This window comes from Amia ocellicauda, chromosome 1, assembly GCF_036373705.1.
Source record: "Amia ocellicauda isolate fAmiCal2 chromosome 1, fAmiCal2.hap1, whole genome shotgun sequence".
NCBI classification, from domain to species: Eukaryota; Metazoa; Chordata; class Actinopteri; order Amiiformes; family Amiidae; genus Amia; species Amia ocellicauda.
The window spans coordinates 54,637,864-54,651,458 of record NC_089850.1 but is presented as its reverse complement, the minus strand read 5'-3'; positions in this window follow the sequence as shown (position 1 = coordinate 54,651,458).

Here is a 13,595-nt window from a genome sequence, read left to right as displayed (position 1 = left end):
CCATTGAAAAAAGAGACAAAACAGAAATAAGCAAAAGCACATACAACCCCCCCAAAAGAAAACACACACACAAGAGGCTGACATTACAACACGCTCTTATTCAGACATAAACACTTGCATGCACGAAAGCCTGTATCACAGTACATACATGGTAGCATTGCTGAAATCAGGCTGATGCTTTTTTAAAGTGTACATCTGGTGTCAAACCCTAAGCGGAAAGTAAAAAAACTATGCATAGTTTTTTGTAAACATCTTGTTTTGAATGATTTATATCGACCATAATCGTTACAGAAGGAGAAACAGAGAGCTTCTTCCCATCCTGTGTTGATTAACTGGCCCTTTTTAATACTGTTTGGATCTTGTTTACCAACCAATTAAGATGATACAAAGTGCTGACAAAAATAATCAATAATGCTTTATATTACAGCGCTTTTAATAAATGATTAGTAAATAGTTTATAAACAGTTAGGAACCATGAATAATTCCATGTATAAATGATCAATAAACCTTTATAATATATTATTTTTAAAAAAGCTGCCAAAACACTGTTTTGTTTAAAATCTTTATTATACATGATACATCATATCTTATAAAGGTTTATTGATGATTTATGCATGGAATTATTCATGGTTCCTAACTATTTATAAACTATTTACTTATCATTTATGCATGACACCGTAATAAAGTGTTCCCAAATAATATTCTGCAGATTGTATTTAATTTGTGTTAGTATGTTGTGTTGAAATCATGACTAACCTCCAGAGACTAACATTATATGTGATAAATGGGATGGTGACCCTGACACCATACATAATGTATGACAATATACCATAGAGCAGGCGTGTTGTGGCGATTCATTGGGAGGTAGATATTTATGTCCTTATAAAGCTCAAAGGTCAGGCAAATCCTGCCAATCAACACATCCCCGGGGTAAGATTGTGCTTCCTATTGATTTGGCCATAATGTACCTTTCTAAAGAACATGGGGATTAAGAAGGACCCTCATTCAAAAGGCCACTGACTGACAAGGACAGAAACGGAATGAAATTGTGGTCATGATGATTTATTTGATTTAAGGGTAAGTGCATATTGTATGAGAGGCGAGTAAAAACCAGCCAGCAAAGGACCAGAACACTTTCTGAAATAATATTCTTGCTTGTAAATCCTGACCTTCATTTGCATTAATGAAAAGTTGCTTTGGTAACCATGGTTTCCTGAAGGACAGATGTTCCTGTGCACTCCTCACCTGCACGGAAACTCAGGTTTTATGTACAGAAGAAATTATATCTTTATAACAGAATTGATTCACAACTTCACTCAGAGAGTATGATTTTTCTTTCATCTGCGTCCCAAAATGAAACGTGGTGGTCCCTGGAATTATTATTATTATTTATATTATTTACCAGTTCCAATTAAACAGTAGTGATGCCAGATTTGTAATAGTGTATCTGTATGACTTGGGAATACATACTAACGAGGACATGTTTTAGTTTCCTGCTTTGTGATGCTCGTCTTGTGCAGATGAGCCTTATAAGTTGTGAGATCTTGCTGAGTCACCTCCAGCTGCGCGTCTCGGTTTCTCGCCTCACGCAGGATTTTAATGCAGGCCGTACTCTAGTTGTCAGCAATGGTATTTTATTTGCCTGGCACTCAGACGGGGCGCTGCCTAACTATCTGTGTCTCCCTGCTAGTGAGTTCAGCTCCCTTCTCTCTTTTTACATTTACAGTCTCATTTCCACTCTTACTCTCTTCCACCCCCCCGTATGAAAAAAAAAGTCGGAAAACACTGGAGGAACCCATTTTTCTTCATTTAAGGATGTGTTACTGCTCTGTGGGACGTTTCTTTTAGCCTGAACTGACCTGTAGAGGAACTGTGGGGAATCGCCTTGCCTTGGCTGCTTGGCAAAATGGAGTCCAATCTGACACAACTATTACGCTTTGGGTGGGAAAAGATTACAGTATATTCAGAACTGATCCGATTCTAATCCACAGCCCCCCAAAAATAGAATGAATTACTTGGTGAAGTTTAACACCACTTAGATATTTAAATTATATTTTTTCTTCTCAAACCTGTCACTCTTTCTCTAAGCAGACCAAAGGTGCGATGCAAGGAGCTTTGCTATTCCCTCGCCAGCTGCTGCATTTTGTGTATTCTCATGATTGCACTGAGAGAACCGATTCTCACCAGGGCTCTGAATTGAGGTCTGAGGTCTGAGCTGCAGAACGGTACCTCTTGTTTTCCCATAACGCCTCTTTAGGGAAGTGAAAGTGCATCTGCTCGCCTTTTGCATCTGATGGAAAATAGGGGTTTATTTATTTATTTTGCCCTCCACTAGCGTGTTTTCGGTTGGTTGAAACGGCTCGGTGTCGTGGACAGGAGCCAGCTAGCTGTCAGTGTGTTATCCCATTTCACCCTGCCTAATCAGGAACAAAATTACGCTGGTGTACTCCGCACTGCTGGAAGCCAAAGGGATTCTTTCTTTCCCACTTCTTTCAGTTTCTTCTCTGCAGAAAAAGAAAACAACAAGCTCTCATTCTGAATGGATGAACAGGATTTCCATGTTTCATGTTGCTAAGCTCCATCTTAGTGAAACGTGCTTGGGAAATAGAGTCATGGGGATTTTATTTATTTTGTTGGGTGATTTTACAGATGTGTTCTTGTTCTTGTATTATTTTGTGTGTTTGTGCCAGTTGCCAGTCAGTGTTGCACATTTAAGACGGCTGCTGACCTTTCACAAATGTCTTTTTTTTCTTCACCCCAACAAAATGCAAGACCTCATAAAATGTTAAAGACCTTTCTTTGTCATTAAGATTTAGGAAGAAACAGCCAGTATAAATAAGAGCTCTTTAATTCAACCTCCTAAGGTATTTATGGGTAGCTTTTTGATTACAAGACCTCTCTTTTCATTAAAACATATAAATAAATAAAGCAAATCTCACGCAAACTAAGCACTTTGATAAATCTTTTATTCATACAGCCCTGAGTGTTTCTTCTATTAACGGCTATAACCATATTTTTGTTTGTTTCTGTTTCATTCTTTTATTTTGTTTTCATGAAGTGCATGATGGTGGTGTGTGTGGCCTGGCAAATTAGATTGATTACAGATAAATCAATAAATCATTTAAAAAATAAATGTTGGGTGCCTGTAAGCAGAATCTCACACTGCTTTATCGGGAGAGATGTTACAACTGGGCATAGTCAAAGTCAATAGGCAGAGTTGTATTCTTATATAGAAAATGCAATCAAATCTCAAAATCGATTGCAAGAAGCACTGTTTGGCACTTTCACAGCACTGATAAACTGGCACAATGCAGTTGCGAATGCAGGCATTTTCGAGAAGCTCTGAAACGTACAGGTAAAACAGTTTTACACAAGGTAACAATACTTGAACACAAAGGAGGCTTACTGTGTAGAGAAATCAGCCTTCATCAGAAAGTAGCAGCAGTGTGAGAACAATCACACTGAATCTGAAAACAGAAGCAATTTCCAGGACAGTGCAAGAGAATGGGTGTGTCTTTACCAAAGGATTGCTGACTGAACCTGCTGCAGAGTCCCTGTCAAGAAGCACAAAGTACTTCTCTTCACACAACCTCTAGTGGCACCTTCTTCCAAACGGCAACGGTGTTCGTCACTATAATAATATTTAATGTTATGTCAAGAAGCGTTTCATTTTGCAACAGTATAAACTATTGATGCAAATGCTGGTCCTGTGGACAAAGCAGCAGATGCGCTGCTACATTAGCAAACATGACAAACACAGAGGCAAGCTACATCTAAGTTAAGAAGTATGGTTCTACATAAACCCATGGGTGTGGAAATTGCAGCAGTGGCAAGGGTCCTTTTATGCTTGCATGACTCTTCTGGGCCCTCAGATAGCAAGTACATGGTTTTTACATTTTTGTGGGAAGTCACAATGGGCCTGTTCCTCTCCCTTTTATATCAATATTAAATATATGGATTTTTCAACACCTTCCGTCTGCTAAGAATGATTTTCATATGTTTGTGGAGTAAACCCTTTCTGATGGGTTTAAGAAAGCCTTTGTCTTGAGTTCAGCCCCGTCTCCCAGTGCTATTATGCAGCCCTCCTCGGCAATAACTCCACTTCTATGTGAGCTGTCACATACCGAGATCCTGCTCTTGGAATAAAGGTGCTATTTTTTGGTGGCTATAAATGTAGGGCTGCTTCAAACTAATGATCTGTAAATCTGTGTTAAGTACCAGTTGCTCCTTGAGCTATCATTGAATGTCTCCAGTAAAGAGACACTAATATAGAACTCTTCCTTTCTTTTCTTCTCACCTTTTCTCATTACCCTTCTCACTTTAAACAAATACATTTTTATTTAAACCGTTAAGTGGTCACAAAGAACAGTGTTCATTTTTCCTCAGTTTCCTCAGGTTCAGATTAAAGTATTTATATCAATGCAAGTTTATATTTATTTGTTGCCTCAGTTTACTTTATTGAAATATTCCATAAACACCACTGTAATTTTACATCCCAGACACACAGAACATTACATCGTTTCAATGGAAAGGTCCAACTTAATTACGTTTCAAGGATAATTGCCTTCCAATAGCCAAACAAGCTGTTATTGAATTCTAAAGACATGTTCCACAGCTAAATAAAGGTAATTGCAATGCACATGATAGTTTTAATGTGCATATATGCTTTTGGCTACCATTGACGTTATGACACTGGCAGAACTTGTAAAGAGTTCTGAGAATCAGGATACTTTCACACTGTACATCTTTCATAACTCCAAGGCAAAAGCCATTGTCTAGCCTTTCCTCCTAGTTTAAGTTCAGGCTTCGATATGGATGCTTAACTTTTTAATCTGTAGTAATACCAAAGCAATATCAGTTGTCAATTCTCCATAATAGCTCATTTTAGACAATATGTTTGAAAGTGCTTATCATTGTTCCAAGGTGCTTGAGTTTTCTACATTTACATTTTGTTATAGGTGGCTGTTGTGTACAAATAAGGATTTGATTTCAGTGAAGAACATGGAAAGTATGATGGGTTTAAAATGTTATTACATTATTTGTAGATTGTGTCACAAATGGGGGAAAATTGAAGACTTTATATACATCAAAAGAGAATATGTTATACCTAAGTGCTTTCATAAATTCATAATCCTTCTGCTTTTATTTCCAAGGTGTTTTCCTTTACATACCTTATGGTAAAAAATAATAAAACTATGCAGTTTTCTTTCCGGGCTGTATATCTGCAGGTGTCCAGTCTTTCTTCCTCCTTGTTAATGGGATCAGTGAACATACTTGTCTTGAGAGGTAAATGGAAAGTTGTAAATCTCTCAAGGGCCATAAATTGAAAAAGGTTGTACCATGAATGGAGTTTAGAGAAGCCATTACTCATTTCTAATATACACTTCATTTATTTTTCAATACATCACCTCCGAACGTTTACTACCATTACAACCGTAATACAATATGACGTGCATAATGCGGAGCGTGTGCTGTTTATGTTGTGCTGTGTGCGTGTGTGCGTTTGGTTGTGGCGTTGTGAGGTGTATTAATTTGCACTCATATAATTTAAATGTTAAACTCATAAAAACTCACGAGCTGGCAGGGCCACACTGTATAAAGGGCGAAGCTGAACCGCTTAATTCATTCAGAAGCAAAGAAATAGATATTTATTGTTCTCCTGAACATTAGGCTGAGGCTTTCTCTCTCCCAAGCATAAAACAAAAGACAGGCTGACCAGAAGGAGAGAAGGAGAGAGAGGGGAAGACGGGGACAGAGAGGGAGAGAGAGAGAGAGAGTGAGAGAGAGAGAGAGAGAGAGAGAGAGAGGGGGGGGAAGCAGAGAGCTAACTTAGACAGGCAATTTGTTTTCCGAAACAGTAAATCCTTATTTCCTCTGAGATCTATTGATATGTACAGGCCCTGCAAAACCTCATTTGTCATGGTCAGCACATTTTAAACACTTTCTATCAGAACCATAAGCATGCAGGAGCAGGTTTGCAGAATTCGCTGCAGAATTTGTATGCTCCAAAACAGTGGGGGCTTCCCTTCAGACTCCAATGATTACAGTGGATCTTTGTCACTAAGCTCGATGGGAACTATCGATTTCTGTACCTAACCCCAGGGGCTGAGTCAGTACACTTTGTTTTCCTTAAATACGGCTGTTTAAAAGATTACATCCTGCGGTTTCATTTACTCGGTACCTGCTCCATTTATATTTTGTTTGCTTTTTTGGTCTGTACGAATATCTGTTTTAGCAGGGTGCTCTGCCCGTTCTTCTGAAAAGCATTCACACAATTTTCAAATCCGGTGGGGTCACCCATTGTCTATAAAGCACTGTATATAAACTTAGAGTGTTCTCCTGCAGAGTTTGTATTTCATTTCCTAATATGAATGTGCCGAATTATATAGGAATTCTAATGTTTTTAATGAAACACAACACCTGTTCAGTGGGTTTCTGCCCATTCCTACATTATTCATATGAAAGTTGTGTGTGAACTCCATTATTCATGTAAATACTTGATTCTTACATATCGTACAGAACTATGCATGTTTAAGCCAAAGGATGCTTCCATTTGCTGAGCTCTTATGTGTGTGTTCTTTAACCTTGCTCTTCTCATGCATTTTTAGACAGCAGCTGTGCATTTCATTTGAAAAGACCCACAACCCACAAGTTGGTTATGGAAGTACCTGGGGTTCATCAGAGCTCTGAGAAACCTGGAGAGATTTGACCTAGTGTGTAAAGACAACCGTTTTTCCTTAAGTAATCAGTTTTGCACTTGATTGGAAGTGCCTTGGGTAATTGATTAAGTATTAAATTGGTTTTTCTGTTGGTAGAGCTTTTAATGTTTGATTATTATTAAAAACAGGATTGTGGAACACTCTGCAAAGTGCACACGATTAGCACAAAGAACGGAGGTAAATAATTATGATGGTGAGATTTTGACCTTGAGTTTTGGTGAGTGTTCAGCAGTCTTGAATTTAATTTGAGTATCTTTCCATTAAGAATCTTTCACTAAGATCGTGTTGGAGAAGGTTTTGATAACCATGTAATTTTCCTGCTCCAGTTATTAACGTTAATTACATACATGATGCCCATGTTGCCCAAGTTATATTATTAGCTCATCTGTTGAAAAACATCACCAGTGAGGCACGTCTAAAAGAGTGCAACTCTAAAACAATCAGTTTGTCTTTCCTTTGGAGAATTCACTGGGATAACCAGCCAATGTATCTTTCAATTTCCTACAGTTGTTCCCTGCTCCTGGTAAAGCAGCAATTTCTGGGATTTGTATTGGGTTAATGTCAGCAGATGGACTGTGTCCGGATTCCATCAGAAATGTAATTCAATCCTGCAAACGTGCCGAATGGTCGAGGGCTGGCATACATTTGCTGAAAACTCAAAGTGCCAGCAAGGACTCTTTGGAAATGAAGGGTCTAAAATTATGACTTTACATTGTGATCAAATCCCTGTACCTCATTTGTTACATTTACTGCATCTTGTATTGTGTTTTTCTGCACTGTATGATGTGCTTGAGTACATCATAATATGTTCTATATATGTTTAAAGAGCATTCAAATATGTATGCATTTGCTCTATTAACAGTTATTGAACGCAATTATATAGTAATAATACCACCAATCCCAAAAGTATAGTATCTCTACTTTACATAATTGGATAGAGATTGCTGCACACTGAAAACATGGTAATACAAGTCAAAAACATGAAGAAGTGTGGAAAAACACATCTCACATTGCCTGTGTGAGTCTGATGGGTACACATCAATTCGCATCACCATTTTGACGGCTGGGCCTAAATGGGAATTCCATTTACAGCTCGCATAACAAAGTGATGCCATTGAAGAAGTGGTGACAGTTAAATTCATATTTCCTGATCTGCCATGACGAGGGAATATGGGGCTTCTTAATATACATTCAATTATTAGACTGCTTTTTCGAGCAGAGCCGTGTTGTCTTGTAATGCTCAAATTAAACAACATGCACACTTCTAAGTTCTCTAGTGGGAGGAAAATAAGGCAGCTGTTTTCCAAGTAGGAAGGGGACATATTTTCCCTGTGATGGCTCTGTTAGTGTGGTGACTGACCTTTTTTCTCTTTAAGCTGGAGAAGGGTTTCCTTGGGCCATTTTGGGACCAGCCTTGTGGACTTTAGTGAGCTCTGGAATCCTATCTACATTCAATTCATGTTTTGTAAAACACCCTAAATACATAGTAAACTCCAAGACAGTGTTAGGGTCAGTTAAAATTATAATTGCCCAACCTGATAAGCAATTTAAACTTCAGATCTGCGTTATTAATTTCTCCCTTGATTGTTACGGTAATTTAATAGGTCTATGCTGTAGGCAAGAGCCTCTTCTTTATATCAGTTAAAAAATTGTATTTAATAATCCATAATTAGTCAACTATCTCATCAAGAACATCATTCATATCATCATTATTATTACTATTTTCCAAGAAATCTATATTGATAGCTTCCAAGACTCGAACAAAGGATTCCCACGGCACGGAGAAGATAAGAATCTGAAAACTGTAGGCTATTGATGTAATTAAGACCCACAAACATATTATTAACATATTTTAATCAACGACCTGGCACTATTAAATCCCAAAGAAGCATTTTGATGGGGAAAATAAAACATAATGGTGTACAATATTATTCAGGTTTTGTTTAGCTTTTAAATAATTCTCCGATAGAAGGGGGTCTGTAAATTAAATTACGTTTTTAATCTCCGTTTGCTTTGGTCGTAAATGGCTCATCTACAAATGTTATACTTGTGGGGGAATAAAACCATTGTATGTACTTTTTGACAAACGTGTTTACAGTTCTTGCTGCTTGTGTGTATAATAAAGCAGCAATACTCAACAAAGTTTCAGATTTATAGCAGAAGTACAATCAGGAGGACACTTACTGTTTGTACTGCTGTATTACTCAAACTAACTGCCCTGTAAAGTTCATTGTTCTAGTGCAGGTCATAAAGTATAACAACTCCAGGTCTAGCTTGGTGAGGGAAATTTAGGAAGGTTAAAACTGCACTTCTTTGCGTTTTGCTTCATGTTGGTACAATAGTCCTTGCTCTTTTCATTTCACCTTTTGAAATCTATATTGGGTGCATTTGCCAGTTTGTTCAGAACTATCCATTTGCCACTGTGCACACACAATTGTAACCGAATATATATATGTGTGATTCATTGTATTGGATTTCATTGTATTTTGATTTGTGTTTGTATATATATATATATATATATATATATATATATATATATATATATATATATATATATATATATACATATATATACATATATACACAAACACAAATCAAAATACAATGAAAAGTATTGTACTTTCTGCTCTTCTTACTTTCAGGATTGACACTGTTTTCTTTCCAGTGAAAGTCAATATAATCTTCTGCTTTTAACCAAAGACGAAATGCTGTTATTGGAAAACTAGGTCAAATCACTGTGGGCAGACATACTCATAAAGGAAGACTCTAAATATTGTAGAAGGTGTCTTTAGGACTATGATACCCTATGCAGTGTTTTGACTTGATACATGTTTTAAACAGCTATGTCAAAAGAGCAGCCAGGTGCATATATAGGGGTATAACAACACACAATACTCTTAGGACTGCAGCACAGTATCAGCATAAGTTATATGGCAAAGAGAAAATATTGTCACGTGGAAAGGAAGTCCATTGTGGAATTGAATACTCTCACTCTTTGTGCTTATGTATGTACCCTACTTTATTTTTTGTTAGCGGAGATATGACGTAGTAAACAGATAAGTCAGTCAAACATGTTTCTGTTTTGGTTTGGATGTTAAACCCTCTCGTAGAAGAACCTTTTGGGAAGTCAAAATGGCTTTTTTCAGCCATGACAATTAACATGCACACCTTGTTTATTTTCCTGATATTTCTATGTAAAGATCAAAAATGAAAACCCACCAGGTTAAAATGTTTAAATCCCTACTGCAGAATGTTTATTGAGCCCACTGTGTTACATTTCTCACCTGACTAGTTTTTCTTATTGAAATCAATGGGGGTCCAAGTGGTCTGTTCAGTCCATTAATTCGGTATTATGAAGCTGCCACTCTGTTTTTCGTCCTGCAGTAATATATATTGTAGCTTTGCTTAAGGAACATTTATTTTATAACCATGGAGAAATTACATGGAATAAAGAAAAGCCAAGTGAACTGCGTAAGTCTTTTCCTCCTATAAACAGCTTATGCATCTGTTATACTATAGACACTGCCTCCTTTTGGCAGAAATCTAGTGAAGCAGATGAGGCCCAACTTGTGTACAACAATGTTGCACAAACACTTCACACTGTTTAAGACCAAACTGCAACAAACCTCTATCAATCCCTTAAAGATCAACACAGGAAAATGACTTAATTGCTTTCAGATTGCCAGGGAATGATGTTAACCTCATCCTACTTGAAGACAAATCATTTGAGTTTGATGTGAGCAAGTTATTTTCGGCTTTGAAATGAAAACGGATGTATATTTATTACACTGCCTATTGTAATTATTTTAACAGGAATACGTCTCAGGCTTACTATAATTTGAAATAGAGAATTGGAAACACTTTAAAGCTTCAAATCAGATTTCTGCTGTATACCCTCGTCAGACTTAATGCCCCTTCTCTTATGGGGGTGCATTTCAGCATTTGTGTCTCATCTGGTTAATATAGGATGGTTTCTTGTTTCCTTCTTAAAGTTTAATATGCCCAGAACTCAGAGCAGTGCAAAAGTATAAAAGAATTACTCACACACTGAAAACTACATCATAAGATGTATATAAGACACATGCCATTGGAAATGTGTGGAACAAGGGAAAAGCTAGATGTCTGCCTACTCTTCATCAGTGCTGTTGAGTTTGTTTTGTGAGTGTGTGTGTGTTTGTTTGCTTACTGTTATCATCATTATTGTGGTGGGTGTTGTTTCAAAGATCCCCATAATGGCAAAATTACACTGGACAGAAACAAACCAACACTGTCATGTATAGGAATGTGCCGTACATGCAAATCTGATGTAAGAATTTATGAAAGTATCACTGAATCTAAAAAAAACACTGAGCACAGTAATGTCTTAGCTGAGCCTTATGTAGGAAATTGAGTCACATCTTTCCCTGACATCCTAGTCTGATTCAAGGACTCCGGGGACTCTGAGAAAGTCAGGCAATACCAAAGTAAAATTAGTGGCTGGTTTGTTATGCAGACATTAGATCCAGAAAGCACAGAATAGTTAAAGCCAGGTATAGTGATGCACTTTGGGGTTTTCATGCATGGTGTTAATAATTATGTGTCACTCACAAACTATGCGGTCTAATTTGTGCAGAAATGGCACAGTGTAGCATCAGTCTTAAATCTGTCCCATGAGGGCTAGCACGAGGTAAGATTTAAGCATTGCTCGGTATTCAGGAAGGGGAGAAAGGCTCATCAGCATATTAATGAGACATAAATTAGAGGCATACTGAAAAATCTTTTATAATTAGTCTAATGAAGCTGATGAGATCCCAGTTGTGGCATAACTCAACCAATATCAGCAAACTGGAGCCAGCGCTCTGTAAGTGCTGAAGTGGAGCCACAAAGTCTTGCTTTCACAAAACGCAAGGTGAATTCAGTACGAGAACCTGTATGAGTTATGACCCTCCGAGTTATTATTGACAGTTAAGCAAAGGAGTTATGTCCAGCTTGCACACCTTTGGATTTTACTTGGAATAAGTTCATTCATTTGAGCGCTTGGACAGATCGCACAAACTCGCATTATTGGTTACTTCGTTCTTCAACTCCAGCACTCTGTGCATTTAATCAGGAGCTCCGATGGAGTCGCTGCTAATTTACATTTGATTCCAGCAGGGGGGCTTAATTCAGTGATCAAAATGGCAAAATATACCGACGTGTTAATGGTTTTAATCTCATCGTTGCTCTCCCGTTACACCAGAGACAATTTGAGATATTAAAGCTTTCCCCTTCACAATTATAATATCCATCAGGTACAAAATTAATTTAACACACATCCCTCCCTGAGCCTCATAAGTACTTCCAGTTGTCTGAGCTGCATGTATAATACAGCACTGTCTGATCTGTGCCACGTCATGTCATGGGTTTTCCTTCAGTGTTTCAGACTTCGTTATCATGTGTGAAATTGTCAGCAATCACACGATTCTGCCCTTCACTCATTCAAACCTATTGAATGTCACCTATTATAAAAAGGATCTTGCATGCTGTCTTCCCGTTTGTCACTCATAAGTGCTGGTGTTTAATTGACTTGAGTGGTTACCACCAAGCTACTGGTTTGAGAACGTAGAGATTGATATCCTAATTTAGCGATTGCAAAAATGAAACTGAAACCGTACCGGAGCATGCTACCAATAACACAAAAAAGACTGATTAAATGAGCAGGTCACACAAAGAACTAAAATGGCTCTTAGCCCAGTTCGTAAAGAGCTCTACAAAAGCCATGTTTGTACTGCAACCAAATATTAATTTGGCCCAACAATGATTGTTCCGGAGGCTCCGCCACACTATTTAGTTGGCTAAGATGTGTTTAATGAACACATGCAGGTAAGTTAAGTGATAATGCATCATTTTGTCCATTCTGAGGGAGGAATCAATTGATCCCTTTGCCCACAATCTTTGTTCTCTTACAGTTTTCTGAGAGAGACTGGCCTAAGCCATGAATGTTTTAAAGAATCAATCCAGACTAAATGGAGGAATTTGGGTCCCTGTGATTGCGTCTGAGTAATTTCTCAGCACTGCATTGATATTGGAAAGGTAAACTCTATGGCAAATCAATGGCAAACGATTCTCTCGCTCATCAATGACACCAGTGCCTCCTAAACCTTCTGCTGTCATTTCCAAACTTGAATTCTCAATAGTCGGCCATCTGCCAACAATGACATTTTCTAGAACTAAACGGGGGGAATACAGTGAGTATAATGTATCAGTCTGTGCTCCTTTTAATGCACTGCTTTCACATAAAAACTTTTTTTGTCCCGTCACACTCTGAACGGGGGGGAGAACAATTATCATATTCATTCAATTTACATTTACATTTTGTGCCTGTTCCCAATCGATTAATCACTGAAAGACAAAACTTCAAAACTTATTTTTAACTTTATTACTTATGTGGGATGTATTACTATTTATTATCATTTTTATAGCATCCATCATTTTATTAGGAAATACTGAATACGGCTGGTAAATAATAGCATTACCTGTCCTAATGGTTTAGGATGACCTTGTGTTTTCTTAAAAACAGATCACACAAAGTGAAGGCCAAGTTTGGATACTTTGTTTTATAAAGCATGGCATATGTGTTTGGATAAGTCAGCTGCTTAAAGATACGTTTTGTACAAATGAAGCAGACTCAGGAAAGAAAGGCTTCATCCTACTATCCTACTAGAGAGCGCATGTAGTTCAGTTAAATGTGCATAAAATTTGTTTTGAATTACTCAATTTTGCCCCTTAAAAAAGCAGCAGCATTTCCTGTACAACAAGAGAGAATACAACTTTATTACTTGGTTTATTACACTTGGGGTTTGTTACTTTCATAATTCGAAAAATAATTAAATTATACAGCCATGCCCCGAAGTTACA